This window comes from Protopterus annectens, chromosome 6.part0 (genome assembly GCF_019279795.1).
Source record: "Protopterus annectens isolate FY-2018-M chromosome 6.part0, PAN1.0, whole genome shotgun sequence".
Lineage (NCBI taxonomy): Eukaryota > Metazoa > Chordata > Ceratodontiformes > Protopteridae > Protopterus > Protopterus annectens.
The window spans coordinates 675,046,666-675,064,811 of record NC_056737.1 but is presented as its reverse complement, the minus strand read 5'-3'; positions in this window follow the sequence as shown (position 1 = coordinate 675,064,811).

Here is an 18,146-nt window from a genome sequence, read left to right as displayed (position 1 = left end):
GCTCCTGTGTAGGTACCTGTTGAATGGCTCATGTTCATGAGAGCTGTAATTTGTTTTTGTGTCTCTGCCCATTGATTTGGTGGCAGGTTTGGCATTCCTTTGATCCTTGGTAAGGTATGAAAGTGGAATCTGTATCCTTGAGAGACAATGTTTAGAACCCATTTGTCTTTTGTGATAATGTGCCAGTTGTCTGCAAAAAATGCTAGTTGTCCTCCCAAGGGAGTTGCCAGGAGAGATTTGCTTGGCAGTTTGAGGATAGAGTCATTGTGTTTATCTTCTGCTAGCTTGGGGCCTGTCTTCTCCTCCTTTCTGGGTAGCAGAACCCCATTGATGAGGTTTGTAAGGGCCCTGTGACTGACCTCTGCCCTTTGGGCATCTGTATTTGCCCCTCTGTGATCTGTCTGAAGCTGGAAAGGACCAGTTTTTTGTTGGCCAATTTCTGCTGAAACGAGGGGGTTGTACCTACAAAAAATCCTTGACCGTTTGCATAGACTTTGCCTTATCCTCCATTTTCTTTAAAACTTCTTCTGCTTTAACACCAAATACATCTTGCTGTAAAGGTGCATCCAATAATTTTGCTTTAACATGGTCAGGGAGGGTTTGTTCTTCTAACCAAGCATGTCTACGTATGACAGAGCCAGTAACAGCTGCTCAACAGGAAGCTTCCAATGAATCAAATCCGCATTGTAAAGTATGTTTGCCCACCTGTTCAGCTGCATGCAACAGATCCTGCATTTCCTTGAATTCAGGCTGTTCTGAATGTGTGCTCATTTTTTGTTTTAACCGAGACATTAGGAATTGTTGATATTTCAACATGTGAAACTGGCAATTTAATGCTCTCATAGCCAGAGTTGCTGAGGTGTAGATTTTCTTTCCCCATCTATCTAGGGCTCTGGAATCCCTTTCAAAGGGCACAGGATTTTTAGACATAGAAGCTTTTGCTCCCATAGGACCCTGGGAAATTGTTTCTGGGTCAGCTACAGGGCTTTTATAAAGGAATTTGTGCGAGTCAGGTACTCTGTAGTATCTGTCTGGTTTGGCTGGAGCAGGAGGTAGAGAGTCTGGATTTAAACTAGACTCCAAGTAAACATCATCCACAATATCTAAAACAGGAGGGATAGCAAGAGGTCTGTGCTGGGGTAGTAAAAGGAACTCTCAGAGCCTTTTCTTAGAATCTGAGTAATCCTGGCCTTCCCAGTGGAAATGTTCCCTCATGGTATGTAAAGTTTCCCCAAAAGAGTAGTCTTCAGGGGGAGATGCTGAGGGAATAGACTCTTCAGCATCAGAATCTTCAGAAGGTGGAAAAGTGTAATCCTGTTCCTCAGAAGAATCTGAGGAGAGAGAAACTTGGTCAGATGATGCATAATCCTCCTCTTGTCTTGGTCTTTTATCAGGAGGGGGATGGGAACCCCTGATAAGGGTAATCAAATCTTCAGCCATCTTAAGCATCTGTTTCTTAGGCATGGGGCCTTGAACTGTAGACTGATGTACAGTTTTCTTACGTTTTAAAGGAGTTTTAAGCTTAGCATAAGATTTAATGGTGAGTGTAGTCGGTCTGAAGACACCTTCTGCAACTGAAGGTGTTTCCACTGCACCGGTGTCTAGTTTTGCTCCGGTGTCGGTAGATGGCTGCGTCGGCCTAGTAGACTCCGCTTGGGAATCCGCAGCTGTCTGGGATTCCAGTTCTGTGGTCATCAGGGGCTGCGTAGGCGCCTCACTGAAAACCGGAGAACCGGCAACAGGCCCAGCTGAGGCCTCAGGGTCTGGCTTATTCCTAGACTGCCTGTCCTTATCCTTGCGTTTTTTATGAATGGCGGTCGTCGGCTGCTCTGATGGCATGATATAATTAAATTTACTACCAAAGTAATGCCGTGCGAAGTCAAAACGGCTGATAGTTCATTTATTAAACCTAGCGCAAAACCGACAGCCTGTGACATCGTGGTCTGGGCCTAGGCAAGGAATACAATAGGAGTGGAAGTCCTTATGAGGTATTTGCTTCCCACAAGAAATGCAATTGTTAACTTTTTCTGACATCAGACTGAGGCAAGAAAATGCTCCCCAACGAGGTACTTAACTTTATTGAAGACTTCTGACTGAAATTCAAATCGAAAATCTCAGGTGTCGGCCGACCGGTACTTGGGAACTGCTTCTGCTTCGGGCACCGCGCAACAAGAAAGACTGAAGAAAATGGCGTCAGATGCCTCTTATATACTCCTGGCGCACTGACGTCAGGGAAGGAGCGACAGCAACCGACGCTGGACCAAGACTTTGGAATTCAGGCCGACTGCGGGACCGCCTGACAGCAGGATAACCCAAGTGTGATGACTGCAGCAGGGTAACAAGATGAACATCCAGCAACTTTTGCTCACTCCCATCTCCCCCAGCCCGGCTCTTGCAGCGCCAAAGCTGCTAATTGAACTAAGTTGCCTGGATCATAGCTAGAGCTTTATCCATCTATACCACAGTCAGGCAGTGAGTCAAGGATATTTGGAGTTTCGAGGAAATAAAAATCTGATGAGCATTCATGCTTTGTTCTGTAATGACTTTACTGAAACTGTCTGAACTGTATTAGTTTATTTACTCACAGGCTTACTTAGTTAAACCTGAACTAGGTGTCTGTGTCCCAATGACTGCACACAGAAGATGCCCACCAACACTTGGTACTATGTTAGGACATCCTTCAACCATTGGGCTAATTGTACGTTTACAACATGAGCCCTTCCCTGTGACTATTGTGATACAGTTACAACAGCAATGCTGCTGATTTAAAGATTACTGCCATGCACTTCTGGCATCTTTCAGTAAAATAGTGCCAGCATGTTCCTATGAACTGTAACTATTAAAAATTGAAAGCAAAGTTAACCAAAACTGTCTTCTTATACAACATATCTCAGGTCAAGGCACCATCTTCCTGTTGTCAGATACAGCCCAAAGTGGCAAGTATATTCTGCTTGGCAGTCAGTAACAGCTTTGTTCTGCTCCTACAACTGCTCTGTCACATATGCAATGGATTTTCACCTGGTAACAGGCTAGAAATCTTCAGATGAGGCATGTGTGAAACTATTGTACATCTACAGCTGATGAAAGGATTCTTTATAAATAATGCTAATAAAAAAAAAAAAAAAAAAAAATATATATATATATATATATATATATCTATATATATATATATATATATATATATATATATATATATATATATAAATATATGTATATGTGTGTGTGTGTGTGTGTGTTGTGTGTGTGTATATACCCCACACACACACACACACACAAAAATAAAGCATTCAACGGTCAACACAAAGTACAGTTTTGTACCTACCATAAATGTAGATGTCCAATAGGTATGCATCTGCAGTCATAACATATGGGTTGTCCTGCCTCAGGCAGCCCTTCCGGTCAGCAGTTCCAAAGTCTGGGTCTGGCCTCGGCTGATGTCGCACCTTCCCCGACGTTAGAGCGTCTGGGGTATAAAAGCATCAGCCGACGCCATTTTCCTCAGTTTTTCTTGCCCCAGATGCCAGGTGCCCTCTAGGAAGGCTAAATTTGGATAAATGCAATAGAATTCCAAACATTTGCAAAATTATATATATATATATATATATATATATATATATATATATATATATATATATATATATACATACATACATACATGTATATACAAACAAATACACCATAATAGATTCCCCAGCTAGCTAAAGAGGGCACCCTAGGAATACCACAGAGGGTAGGAGGAGGGTAAACCTGACTGCAGATGCATACCTATCGGACATCTACATTTATGGTAGGTACAAAACTGTACTATGTCCTTCAAGGATGCATCTGCAGTCATAACATATGGGTAGAATACCATAGCCAATCTGGGGAGGAGGTACTAAGAAAAGATGGTGTAGTTAAGATCCCTGCAGGACTGCAGTAGCAAAACCTGCTCTGGATCTGGAGTATAAAGGTAGATTGTAATGTTTGGTAAATGTATGCACGGAGCTCCAAGTAGCAGCTTCTAAAATGTCCTTGGTAGCCACCCCTCGTAGGAAGGCTGTACTGGTGGCCGTGGCCCTTGTGGAATGAGGCCTGATGTTTGCAGGAACTGACTTTCCATGAAAGGAGTAACAAAATCAAATGCAATTTCCTATCCATTTTGAAATTGTCTGTTTGGAAATTGCTTTTCCTTGCACCCCTGCAGCATATGCTACAAATAGTTGGTCAGTTTTTCTGCTACTTTTAGTTCTGTCCAAGTAGTAGCGTAGTTGTCTGTGTATATCCAGGGTGTGCAGAAGTTTTTCCCCTCTATTCTGTGGATTTGGGAAGAACGTAGGCAAGTGAATAGCTTGGTTCAAGGATACCCTAGTCTGCAAAGGGGGTATGAATGAGAACCCCCCCTGCTTGTTTATGTACCACATGACTGTGGTGTTGTATGTGCGAATCAGAAGAGGCCCTGGATGCAAACGGTTCTTGAAGGCTAGAAGAGCATTTTGAACTGCCAACATTTCCTTCAGATTGATGTGCCAGTGAAGATGGTCCTTTGTCCAGGTTCCCTGCTGGCAATTGTCTAGAAAATGTGCTCCCCAAGCATAATCCGAGGCGTCCGTGGTTATGATTTGAGAAGGCTGAGCTAGACGAAAAGGCTTTCCTTCATTTAAAGCACACACCCTGGACCACCAAAGGAAATCCTTCTGTAGGCAGGGGATCAGAGGAATCAGAGTGTCCAGATCGTGGTAATGCTGTGACCATACACTTTTCAGATACCATTGAAGCTTTCTCATATGAAGCCTTGCATTTGGAATCAGCAGAATGCAGGAAGCCATGTAGCCCAGTGCCTGCAGGAATTTCCTTGCAGTGAGCTGAGATAGAGTTGCCAAGGTCTTGAAAATTGAAGCCAGCTGTATTTGTTTTTCTGGAGTGAGGAAGGCCCTTTGTAAGGTTGTATTTAAGAGGGCTCCCAAAAATACCATTTGTTGAGAAGGGATCAAATGTGACTTTTTTGTGTTCACTGAGAATCCCAGTAGGAGGAGAAGACGTTGAACAAAATCCAGATGTTGAAGTAAAAGATCCTTGCTGTCTGCCTGAATAAGGCAGTCGTCCAAATAGGGGTAAATCTGAATCCCCTGAAGTCTGCAATAAGCCACTACTGGTGCCAGGCACTTGGTAAAGACTCTGGGCGCAGTAGATAAAGGGCAGTACAGAGAATTGAAAGTGTCTCGAACCTGCCTTGAATCTGAGAAATTTCCTGCGTTCCTGCCTGATGGGAATGTGTAAATAGGCTTCCTTTAGGTCCAATGTCACCATCCAGGCGTCCTGAGAGAGCATTGGAATTAGCTGCTGCAGAGTAAGCATCTTGAATTTTGGAATTTCCAAAAAGGTGTTTAACACAGAAAGGTCCAGAATAGGTCTCCATGAGCTTTGTTTTCTTGGAACCAGAAACAGTCTTGAATAAAAACCTTTTCCCATCTCGGAGAGTGGAACAGGCTCTATGGCTCTCATGGCCAGAAGAGCATCCACTTGATTTAAGGCCTCTGACCATTGATGTCTTGGCAGATCTGGCCAACCGATAGCCCTTGGCAAAGTATGAAAGTGGAATTTGTAGCCTTTTAAAATCATGTCCAATACCCATTTGTCCTGGGTAATACGAGTCCAATTTCTGTAAAAAAAGAGAAAGTTTTCCTCCGAGAGGGGCATCCAGGTAAAGAGGTCCTGTAGCCCAACCGAGAGAGTCATTGAGTTTGCTTTCTTTGAGATTGGGATCGGTCTTCTCCCCTTCTAGGTGAAGAAGCAGTCCATTGTCTAGATCTGTATGAGGCCTGTGCTTGACCACGACCTCTGGAGCGTCTATATCTTCCCCTTTGAGGCCTGTCAGACGTGGGAAAGGACCAATTTTTGGGGGGCCAATTCCTGGAAAATCTAGGAGGCTGAACTTGCAAAAAATCTTTCACAGTTTGCATAGATTTTGCCTTTTCTTCCATCTTTTTAATAACCTCCTCAGCCTTAGATCCAAAAAGAACATCATGCTGAACAGGGGCATCTAATAATTTAGCCTTAACCTGTTCCGATAAACTTTGTTCACGAAGCCAGGCATGTCTCCTGATAACAGTACCAGAGGCTGCGGCCCTGCAAGAAGCATCCAAAGCATCAAAACCACAATGCAAGCTATGTTTGTTCACTTGTTCAGTTGCATGCAATACATCCTGTAGTTCCTTATCTTCTGCACATGCAGGAAGGGAAGCAAGCTTTTGCTTTAAAACAGACAAAAGAAATTGCTAATACTTAAACATATGAAACTGGCAATTTAAAGCCCTAACAGAAAGGGTAGCAGAAGTATATACCTTTTTACCACACCTGTCTAAGGCACGAGAATCCTTCTCAGAGGGAATAGGATTTTTAGAAGTAGCAACTTTAGCTGCCTTAGAACCCTGAGAAATAGTTTCAGGATCCGCAGAAGGATTCTTAAATAAGAACAAATGAGAATCAGGAACCCTATAAAATCTATCAGGCTTAGAAGGAGCAGGAGGCATGGAATCAGGACTCAAATTAGCCTCAGAAAAAGCATCATCCACAATGTCAAGAACAGGAGGGATAGCCAAAGGCCTATGTTGAGGAAGAAGAAGGAATTCTCTAAGCCTCTTCTTGGAAGCAGAATAATCCTGACCTTCCCAATGAAAATGTTCCCTCATCTCATGTAAGGTTTCCCCAAAAGAAAAATCTTCAGGCGGAGAGGCAGAGGGCAAGGAGTCCTCAGCATCCGAATCCTCATAAGGAGGAAAAGAATATTCCTGATCAGAGGAAGAGACAGAAGATATAGAAGCCTGGTCAGAGGAATCCAGAGGAACATCCTGTCGAGGCCTTTTCTCAGGGGGGGGGGGTGAGAACCCCTAATCATTGTAAGCAAATCTTCAGCCATCCTTAACAATTGCTTCTGTGTCCTGGGAGTAGATTCAGAAGTAGCTTGAGCAGGAGCTTTAGACTTAACAGGAGTCTTTGTCTTTGCCTTTGCTATAGTGATGTGAGTAGGCCTGAATACCCCCTCAGAAGCCGGTACCTGCACAGCGGTTCTGGACCCATCTGAGGGAGCGACGTCCGAAGGTCCTGCAGCAGATAAAATAGTAGGCCTTGATGGCTCCCCATTTGAGTCCGTATCGGCCATCGGTTCAGAAGTGGTGGACGACAGGGGCTGCAAAAGCACCTCACTGATGACAGCCGAACCGGACGCTGGCTCCAGCTGCAACGAGTCCTGTTTGGACCTCGGAGGCCTGTCCTTGTCTTTGCGCTTCTTTTGAATTTCGGTAGTGTCCGACGACATTCTATAATTGAAGCGTCTGCCAAAGTAATTTAGAGCCCAATCGTACCTGCGCTTGATAGTACGAGAATTGAACCTGGCACAGAACCGACAACAAGAAACATCGTGGTCAGGGCCTAAGCAAGGTAGACAGTAAGAGTGGAAATCTTTATGAGGTATTTGTTTTCCACACGTTATACAATTATTAACTTTTTCTGACATCGGAGGAACAAGAAAAAGATTCCCCAACGGGGTACTTAGCTTTGAGAAGAGAAGTAAGAACTTCGGACCGACAACAACCAAATACGCTGTTCGAAAATCGCCAACCAACAACTTGCGAGCTGCTTTCCACCGCACGGCAAGAAAGACTGGGGAAGATGGCGTCGGCTGAGGGCTATGTACCAGAGCGTACTGACGTCAGGGTACTAGCTTGTACAGCCGACGCCGGACCCAGACTTTGGGATTCTGGCCGACCACAGGCTGCCTGCCGGCAGGAGCACCCTACAGTTATGACTGCAACAGTGAAACACGAAGAACATCTCTCAGAGCCTTTTCTTAGAATCTGAGTAATCCTGGCCTTCCCAGTGGAAATGTTCCCTCATGGTATGTAAAGTTTCCCCAAAAGAGTAGTCTTCAGGGGGAGATGCTGAGGGAATAGACTCTTCAGCATCAGAATCTTCATAAGGTGGAAAAGTGTAATCCTGTTCCTCAGAAGAATCTGAGGAGAGAGAAACTTGGTCAGATGATGCATAATCCTCCTCTTGTCTTGGTCTTTTATCAGGAGGGGGGTGGGAACCCCTGATAAGGGTAATCAAATCTTCAGCCATCTTAAGCATCTGTTTCTTAGGCATGGGGCCTTGAACTGTAGACTGATGTACAGTTTTCTTAGGTTTTACAGGAGTTTTAAGCTTAGCATAAGATTTAATGGTGAGTGTAGTCGGTCTGAAGACACCTTCTGCAACTGAAGGTGTTTCCACTGCACCGGTGTCTAGTTTTGCTCCGGTGTCGGTAGATGGCTGTGTCAGCCTAGTAGACTCCGCTTGGGAATCCGCAGCTGTCTGGGGTTCCAGTTCTGTGGTCGTCAGGGGCTGCGTAGGTGCCTCACTGAAAACCGGGGAACCGGCGACAGGCCCAGCTGAGGCCTCGGGGTCTGGCTTATTCCAAGGCTGCCTGTCCTTATCCTTGCGTTTTTTTATGAATGGCGGTCGTTGGCTGCTCTGACGGCATGATATAATTAAATTTACTACCAAAGTAATGCCGTGCGAAGTCAAAACGGCTGATCGTTCATTTATTAAACCTAGCGCAAAACCGACAACCTGTGACATTGTGGTCTGGGCCTAGGCAAGGAATACAATAGGAGTGGAAGTCCTTATGAGGTATTTGCTTCCCACAAGAAATGCAATTGTTAACTTTTTCTGACATTGGACTGAGGCAAGAAAATGCTCCCCAATGGGGTACTTAACTTTATTGAAGACTTCTGACTGAAATTCAAATCGAAAATCTCAGGTGTCGGCCAACCGGCACTTGGGAACTGCTTCTGCTTCGGGCACTGCGCAGCAAGAAAGACTGAAGAAAATGGCGTCAGATGCCTCTTATATACCCCTAGCGCACTGACGTCAGGGAAGGAGCGACAGCAATTGACGCTGGACCAAGACTTTGGAATTCGGGCCGACTGCGGGACCGCCTGACGGCAGGATAACCCAAGTGTGATGACTGCAGCATGGTAACAAGATGAACATCCAGCAACTTTTACTCACTCCCATCTCCCCCAGCCCAGCTCTTGCAGCGCCAAACCTGCTAATTGAACTAAGTTGCCTGGATCATAGCTAGAGCTTTATCCATCTATACCACAGTCAGGCAGTGAGTCAAGGATATTTGGAGTTTCGAGGAAATAAAAATCTGATGAGCATTCATGCTTTGTTCTGCAATGACTTTACTGAAACTGTCTGAGCTGTATTAGTTTAGGTACTCACAGGCTTACTTAGTTAAACCTGAACTAGATGTCTGTGTCCCAATGACTGCACACAGAAGTTGCCCACTAACACTTGGTACTACGTTAGGACATCCTTCAACCATTGGGCTAATTGTACATTTACAACATGAGCCCTTCCCTGTGACTATTGTGATACAGTTACAACAGCAATGCTGCTGATTTAAAGATTACTGCCATGCACTTCTGGCATCTTTCAGTAAAATAGTGCCAGCATGTTCCTATGAACTGTAACTATTAAAAATTGAAAGCAAAGTTAACCAAAACTGTCTTCTTATACAACATATTTGAGGTCAAGGCACCATCTTCCTGTTGTCAGATACAGCCCAAAGTGGCTAGTATATTCTGCTTGGCAGTCAGTAACAGCTTTGTTCTGCTCCTACAACTGCTCTGTCACATATGCAATGGATTTTCACCTGGTAACAGGCTAGAAATCTTCAGATGAGGCATGTGTGAAACTATTGTACATCTACAGCTGATGAAAGGATTCTTTATAAATAATAATAATAAAAAAAATATATATATATATATATATATATATATATATATATATATATATATATGTGTGTGTGTGTGTGTGTGTGTGTGTGTATACCCCCCACACACACATACACAAAAATAAAGCATTCAACGGTCAACACAACTTTAATATCACAGTGCTACAAACATTCCAAAACAAAATTAGTAAACAGTGGTGTCCTACTCTGTGCATGAAAAATCCACTAGTAGCTACAAATTTCCCAGCACACACTGTATGCCCATCTTTACAGACAGAAAATTATGTTTTACATTTGTTTCATTAAGTAACAAGTCAGAAATATGTTCACTAGTGTAGAAATTAGTAACACTGTGCTCACTAACACCACTGTCTCAACAATCTGCACACTGCACAGGTTTGTACTCGCGTTTCCATCGCAGCTTGAGGCACAGTGACCCAGAGAACAGTTTTAGTCAAACTGCAGCTTCCTGTGCACATTTCAAGATTTAAAAGGGTAAGCGAGAGCTAGAAATACTAAAACATATAAGCCAGTGACTAAAATACAATGTAGAGTAAGTCAGGGAAACCCTCAACATGCGCATCTGCAACATGCTTTCCCATTTAGGACAGGAACATAATGCAAAGGGCCAGAACCTCAAGTCCTCCACTACAGAAAAGGAAGCGGCAACAAATCAACTGCAGTGTCAGCAAAACTGGTACTAAACCAACACACAGCTGCATGATGTAATGGGTACTTAAGAGAAAAGCATTTAAAGAACAGACGTCCCTACACGACTTCATATTTTCTTTTCCGCAGGCTGTCAGCAAAGATCACAGGCATTGCTATTGATACCAGTGAGCAGCGGGTACACTGACACACCAACATCGCATTAAGAATGGATCTCAAACTGAATGAAGACACCAGGCATTAAACATTTCAGTATTAAATTGTTGTAAATACAAAAATAAAATATATTTTGAATTACTGAACAGTAAAGATATGACACTTTCTCCAGCTACAGTGTCAGAAGGAACTGGTAGGGTGAAGGGTAACTAGATGCAACAGGGCTATTTTTATCACTGACTGCTACAGTAACATAAATGATGCAACATTCTTGAGAAAAAAAAAATACAGGACACAGGAGTTTATTAACTTCTGCATAAATCAACACTGACATAAATCCACAATACTGAGATACAAGTGGTTTTCACTGAGTTGAGAACATTCTTGACATTTGTATTTTGAACTAAATGGCATATTACACAGAGTGCAGGAAAGTGGGTGGATAAAGGACACAGTGCAATGTAAACTGTAGTAACGACAATTATTAGCCAATCACACACACAGCCTAGAACAAAGCAGTTTTACCCACAACACGTCTCTCTCTGGCTTTGACAGGGGCACACTGCCTGATCAAAGCAGACAGATGTGAAAACCACACAGTTGTCTTGAACTTAGCCAAATGCATCAACAAGGAGTAGTACTGTGTTGCAAACTAAGAATGCATGTGTGTGGTGCTGGTGAGATGAGAAAATCATAGAAAAGGATGGATACTCAGGAAAGAGCATAACACTGTAAAAACTGTACTGCCAATATCAGCATCTGCATATACAGATTTGGTCAAAAATGTGGTCTTACAACTGGATGGATAACACGTCAAGAACAAATGCTGTGTGACAGGAAATTAATCTGCACAGACATTAAGAGGTGTAAGCAGGGCCATCTACACATAAGTAGTGGTAGTTCTGCTGGAGGTGCTGTGTTGCACAAACCGAAACACACAAAGCTGACACCACAATTTTAAGAAAAGGGACCTTTGCCAGGCATGTTTTCTTGGAAGAGGCAGATGAATAAAAATTTATGATGAGGCATAATTAAATTTGCCTAGCAAAAATAATTTTTGCAGAGCTGCTGTCACAGTGAGAAGGAATGGAGCCCAGAAGACCTGGCTTCAGTTAGCAGTCCTGGATCCTGAGGCGTCATCTGTGTAGACAGAATCAATGAGCAATATTTTGTCAGCTCACCTATCATGGGGGTGGGGTGGGGTGATAACATGGTCTGATTAGTGTTGCAAACCTTGATTGATGAAGCATCCTGGCAACTGAAGGCATTCTAGTTGCCTAATCCCACTTCTGGGTGTAGGGACATGGGATCTGTATCACTGCAGAACCCCCACAATGCCTCACCTTATGACTGCACACTCCTGCATACCCGCTTTAAAAGCCTGAAGACTACCACCCATCAGTGAACTGGTGAGCTTAACTGCCACCCACAGGTTACCTATCTGCATCCCAGCCCTTTCTCTGTGGGATTTATGCAGTACACTGCCCCACTCCCAACATCTTACCTGCGTGCTCTGTCAACTGCCCAAGTTGCTAAATGATCCCAGGTCTCCTTGGTCAAAGTCACGGCTTTATCCCTCTATACCAGAAATCCTGGCAATGTATCACATCCTAACTCTAGTTTTTAACCTTTTTTTTCCATTTATTTATTTATTTACTATTTGGTAACTGGGTAGGTGGGCTGGTCCAAACACCCTCTTCAGCCACAATCCAAAAGTACAGAAATAAAAGCAAACAGCACAATATTCAAGAAGCATACTATACATAAAAAGCAACTGCAAAATAAAATGTTTTTAAGAGTACTGGAGAAAACATACTTGTTGCAAATCCTTATGCATATTAAAATGTCTTAAGTATGGAGTAACATTGCAAAGACAGCGTTAACAGTAAAACCAAAGTTGTGTAATTAAAGTATATACATAAAGTCCAGTTTTAATTTCAACATTTCTGAAAATAAGCAAAACAACATTTAGGATAATGGACATGAGAAGACAGTCATGCTGGAGGTAGCATCATTTTAGAATTCAACATTTTACTGCGACTGTCTTGCCGGGAGTAGTGTGCTCTTTGATAGCAAATGAAGAGGATAACCATTGTCCCTAAACCACTTCCACTGAGTTTACATTGTGCAAGTGTTCAGAGGAGGCTTTTCTGAACTCAGATATTCCAGCCAATCTGTTCCATAATGCCGGGCATAGTCATTTGAAGGCACGTTCACCAGTATCTGGTTTATATGGAGGTCTGATTAATGTGATAGTTTTCTCCTCGGTACTTCTTATGGAGTATCACCTTCCTCCTAAGCTCTGCCCTCTGTTAGATACAACAGAACAATTCTTTCTCATTCCTAAGGAAATGTAATGTAATCTTTATGTCGCTCTCATATGTGTGTGTGTGTGTGTGTGTGTGTGTGTGTGTGTGTGTGTGTGTGTGTGTGTGTGTGTGTGTGTGTGTGTGTGTGTGTGTGTGTGTGTGTGTGTGTGTGTGTATACATAAGTGCATGCATATATATGACCGACGCCAGCATATCAAAACATCAGTTACTGAAAACCAAACCTAGCAAAATACAGAAAGATTGCAACAGTAAAACATTTTCCTTCTGTGATCTTAAAAGAAAAGTCCCATCATCACATTTAGACTGAATTTGGCTGAATGCTAATAGTGACATAGAAAGGGTTTGTGTAAGGTAAGGTGTAGAGGGTTGGGGTAAGGTTAGGGTAAGCAGGTATTGTAAGATGGGCTGGGGGCTCAGAAATACTTCTGTTAAAAATTGTATTGTTCAATGGTATTGTTCAAAAGTAATGTGGCTAATGGCAACTCTATTGACACAGAAAGAAAAAACATTGACTATGACCCACAGGACAAAATTCCATTAGCAGCTTAGGAGATGGACAACCAGGCCTGGTAAAGACAGAAATGATTATGCCTTCTGCACAACTCTCTTGGGGGTGGGGGGTGGACAGTACATGTCCAAACTGGAGACTCTGTAGCATCCTTGGTAGAGATTGGAGATCAGTGAAAACACTTGCCTTTCAAGGGAATAGGGTCACTGATGGGATACTTCTTGCAAAAATGAGAGACTCACCCATCACATATGCTCATTGTACACTCTTAACTGGGGATGCCATGGGGAAGTAGACTGGGAATGATTAGGGCTTAAGATAAAAACTCTGACTCCCTGTTGTGAATGAAAACACCACTCTCAACAGTCATCCCTTGCCCTGAAGGAAGAATGAGTTAGCTGTAGGGATCTCTCCTCTGAAAGAATGAAGAGGCTCTTCAAATGAAGTGGGATGGATGGTTAATGATCAAAACCAGGGAAAAGAAAAGAAGTAATGCAAAACAACACTGTGTTCTGACCCCTGACTTTTTCTGCGAGGTAACCCCCAAGAACCCACATATATGGGGCTTCACCTCCTGTAGCCCCATTTTAATAAAATCAGCTCTGACACTGCTGCACCTCCTGGCAAAGACAAACCTTCCTCCCAACACCTCATTCAAAGAGCTTTCTTTCAAGTTTAACTTCTGGCGTACTCGGTCATTGCACTACTTCTAGATATCTTTCTCCAGTCCTCAGAATCTGAAACTAAAATAACTTATTACTGAAACGTTAGTGACATCCTAGCAGATCAGTTACATACGTGTCACAAATACTGTTCTTCATCTAGCAGCACTGAATTGTCATCATCTTCAAATTTAAAACTGCCCTTTTGTTATTAAAATGTTCTTATCTAAACAATTACTCAAATGTAAATCAACTTCTGTAATTTTGTTCATTTCCATTGTCTCTACCAACTATATATGGCACTGTCTGATGAGTACAGAGACCGTCTGGTCAAGAACTACAGAGTGGTGGCAACAGTTCAAGGGCCTGCACAACTTCAGTTCAATACCAGGCTGAGGAGCGATGATGCATCACTGTGACATAGCAGAAATTCCCTGAGGCTCCAATAGCAGAATAAGTTTTTTTTTACATTCATTTCACTGAATTGCACTTCTTAACGCTTATAGTTGTGTTATACAGCTAGTCTACTACATTTTGCACTGTTATAAAGCTTTTTTTACTGTTTCATTGCATTTTGTACTGTTTATGCTGTTTTAACTGCATTTCATTGCTAGATAGTGTTGCATTACTGTAATTGCATTTTTATTGAATTACTTAACTGTAAACTGCTTTTTTCATACTGAGAGTTGTATTTTCTGTTTGTGAGTGCTCTGTGCTTTTCTGTACATTTTTTGTGAAGTTTCTGTGTTCTAGTCAGGCAGCATAGTCTGGATAGAGGCCTGGTTGTTTTGCTTGTTGAGTTTCATGTGTTTCCGGCAGCTATCTTATGCTGGCAAGGGCTTGTCTTCTGTGTAAGCGAGAGTAACAGGGCTGCCTGAACTTCTGTATCATGAGTAATTGGTTGAAAGTGCAGGGGCTAGCAGGATTGGGTAGTAAGCCGAGCTTCTAGATTATTCCATCTTTTCTGGTATCTAAACCCCATGTTTGCAGGGTGTCGTGCTTGTTTGCGCATTGCTGCTGCACTGTTTTAATCCATTGTGAGGTATCTTAGTTGCATTTTTTCCCTTATCAGCACTCCTGTGCAACTGCCAACCTCCCTTGCAACTACTGTGTTGATTTTATCCAACCCTACTCACACCTATAGGTACTCTATTCTAGTACCCAATTCTACTATCCCTGACCTCTCTTCCAGAGATTCTGACAACCATGGATGGCCATTTTTTCCTGTGGTTACTCCTGCTATTATGGTTTATATAGGCATCCTAAGACAGTGTGGCAATTGCCTCATGTACACAGACAGCCCTCTTTTTCTAACACCTAGGACAATATGTGAGAGATGTAATTACATTAAGAACCTAGAATCCTTGCTGTCTCAATCACAAGCCAGTACATCTGGCACTGAGAAGGATGTCTGCACAAACACCACCCACAACTGTACAGTACATTCCTACATATGCAGAGGTTCTTAACAAAAACATATCTAAACAAAAGAGACCTTTGAGGCAAAAGCACACACGCACATCATAACCCACCGCACCAAGAACCACACATAGTACACATACCTGTGTCTCACAGCCTCTAAGGCCCAGCCACAAACCCAACATACTAGTCATAGGAGACGCTATCATGAGACACAGATGTGCCCCACATCAGGCTAGACAAGAAGAAAGTCATAAGTTGCTTGTCATGTGCTAGAATCCACCATATCACTCACGCACTCAAGTCTCTCAACAAAAGGTACTGTTATGACTCTGTCATGGTCTATGTCGGTGTGAATGACGTAAGATGTACCTCTCTGGGACTATATGAAGAGAGACATGATTGAGCTTGCTGAATATGTGTCCCTGGCAGGTATACCCCTAGCCTTAAGCAGCATCCTACTGTCACTCAGAATGATGACTCAATCCAAACAGAAAATGATAGACTTTAACAACTGGCTTAGTTTCTGGTGTCATTCTAAGGGGATCCAGTACCCAACAGCCTGGGAGGACATGATTGACAGACCACGATGATTTGCCAGATATGGCCTTCATCTGTCTCCCCTGGGCTTCAGGCTTCTGGCAAAGGTTCTTGCCTCCCCCATAGTGCCTTTTTTAGGCAAAGTCAGGAGGACAAAATTACCAATGTGAAAAATTCTTCTAAACGAAATTTAAAGGTCATGCTGCTGAACACTAGGAGTCTTAACATGAAACTGCACTCATTGCAAGCATTCCTCACCCTGAAAATGCTGACATTTGTGCAATCACTGAAACCTGGTTCAAGGCTGCGGAGAGCACACCAGACTTACCAGGTTACTTGTCCTACCATAGTTTTAGACCCCAAATGAAGGGGTACAAAGCCAAAGGTGGTGGAGTTTCAATATTTATCAAAGACACACACACCTCCAGGCTAGTAAAACAGTATGACACACAGGATACACTCCAGGTGCAGTGACAAAACACCCATTGAAATCATAGCTAGCTACAGACCCACAACCATGTCTCAGGAAGCCCACTCCACCTGTCTGGACTTGATTTAATCCATCAATATTCAACCCTATACCCTGATCCTGGGTGATACTACCCAACCATAAAGTGAAAGACCAATTTTAGCCCAAACATGAATGCCCAGCGATTACTTGACTTTGTCAATGCCAATGCATTGGATCTGCTGATCGACACCCCCACAAGAGGTGAAAATACCCTGGACCTGGTACTAACCAACATGAGTAGCCACTGTAGCACCCATACAGTGTCATCCTTCTTGGTAAGAGCCAACCAGAAAGGAATCACTTTCAAAGTCATCATCTCCCCTGACCTCCCCCCCTTGCCAGGGTCAAACAAAAAAACTTTTCCAAAGCTGACAGCCTCCATCCCTTCAGTTGGAACAAGCACTAATGTCCAAGCCTACACCAAAAAACTATGAGTACCTATACAGCTGCATGCACTCAATACCTGAAAGGTCCAAATCATCTTCCTCAAGGAAGAGTAAACCTGTCCGGTGGACAGTGGCAATAAACAGACTCTATAATAAAAGGAAAAAATTGCTATCCAAGACCAAGAAGGAGCAAGTGTCAAGTTGGAAGCAATCTCTTCTTTGTCTCAACAAGCAAATACGGTCAGTGGTGAAATCCTCTAAGGCTAACTTTGAGTCCAAATTGGCCACATCCACCAAGGACAATCACAAGGCCTTCTTTGCATACATCCACAATCTCAAAGATAACTCCCCAAATCTGCTCTGAATTGGTGGTCAAGAATACCACATACAGAAATGCCACAGATATAGCCAACCTGCTGACAGACAAGTTCAATGAAAACTTCACCCCCCCGTCCCTCCATCAGTAACCCAGGACATCCACAACACCTGCCACCCTCCCCTCATCACCAGGAGCAGGTCATTAATACCCTCTCAAAGGCAAACAAATACAGCCTCCATGGGACCTAACAACATCCCTGGCTGTGTCCTACATGAACGCAGGCAAGAGCTCTCAACACCACTAGGCACCCTATTCAACCAAAGCCTGTACACTGGCTTCATCCTAGCAGAATGGAGGACGGCCACTGTCATCCCTCTACACAAAGATGGAGCATCCACTGACCCAGGCAATTAACTGCCTAACTAGCCTGATCTGCAAGGCCATGGAACGCATTATCATGGACCTTATAAACAAGGACATTGGCAACCTCCAAACACTTGATCCCACAGTTTGGTTTTATCAAAGGGAGATCACTTCTGTTAAACTTGGTCACCTTCTTCATAAGTCACCAAAACCATGGATGAGAGGAAGACCATGCACACCGCCTATCTTGACCTAGTCAAAGCCTTTGACACTATTCCCCACTTGGGCATAACAGATAAACTCTCCCAGCTAGACATCAACCTATATGTTACCAGATGGGTAGCTAACTGGCTTCACTGATAAAACCCATTCAGTCAAAATAGGGGAAGCCATCTCTAGTAGTAGACCAGTAACAAGTGGCGTACCCCAAGGATCAGACTTGGGGCCTCTACTATTTGGGATATACTTTTCCTGAGGTGCAAGCCAAAACCAGTGGTCCGTGGCTGACCAACTTTGCAGAGG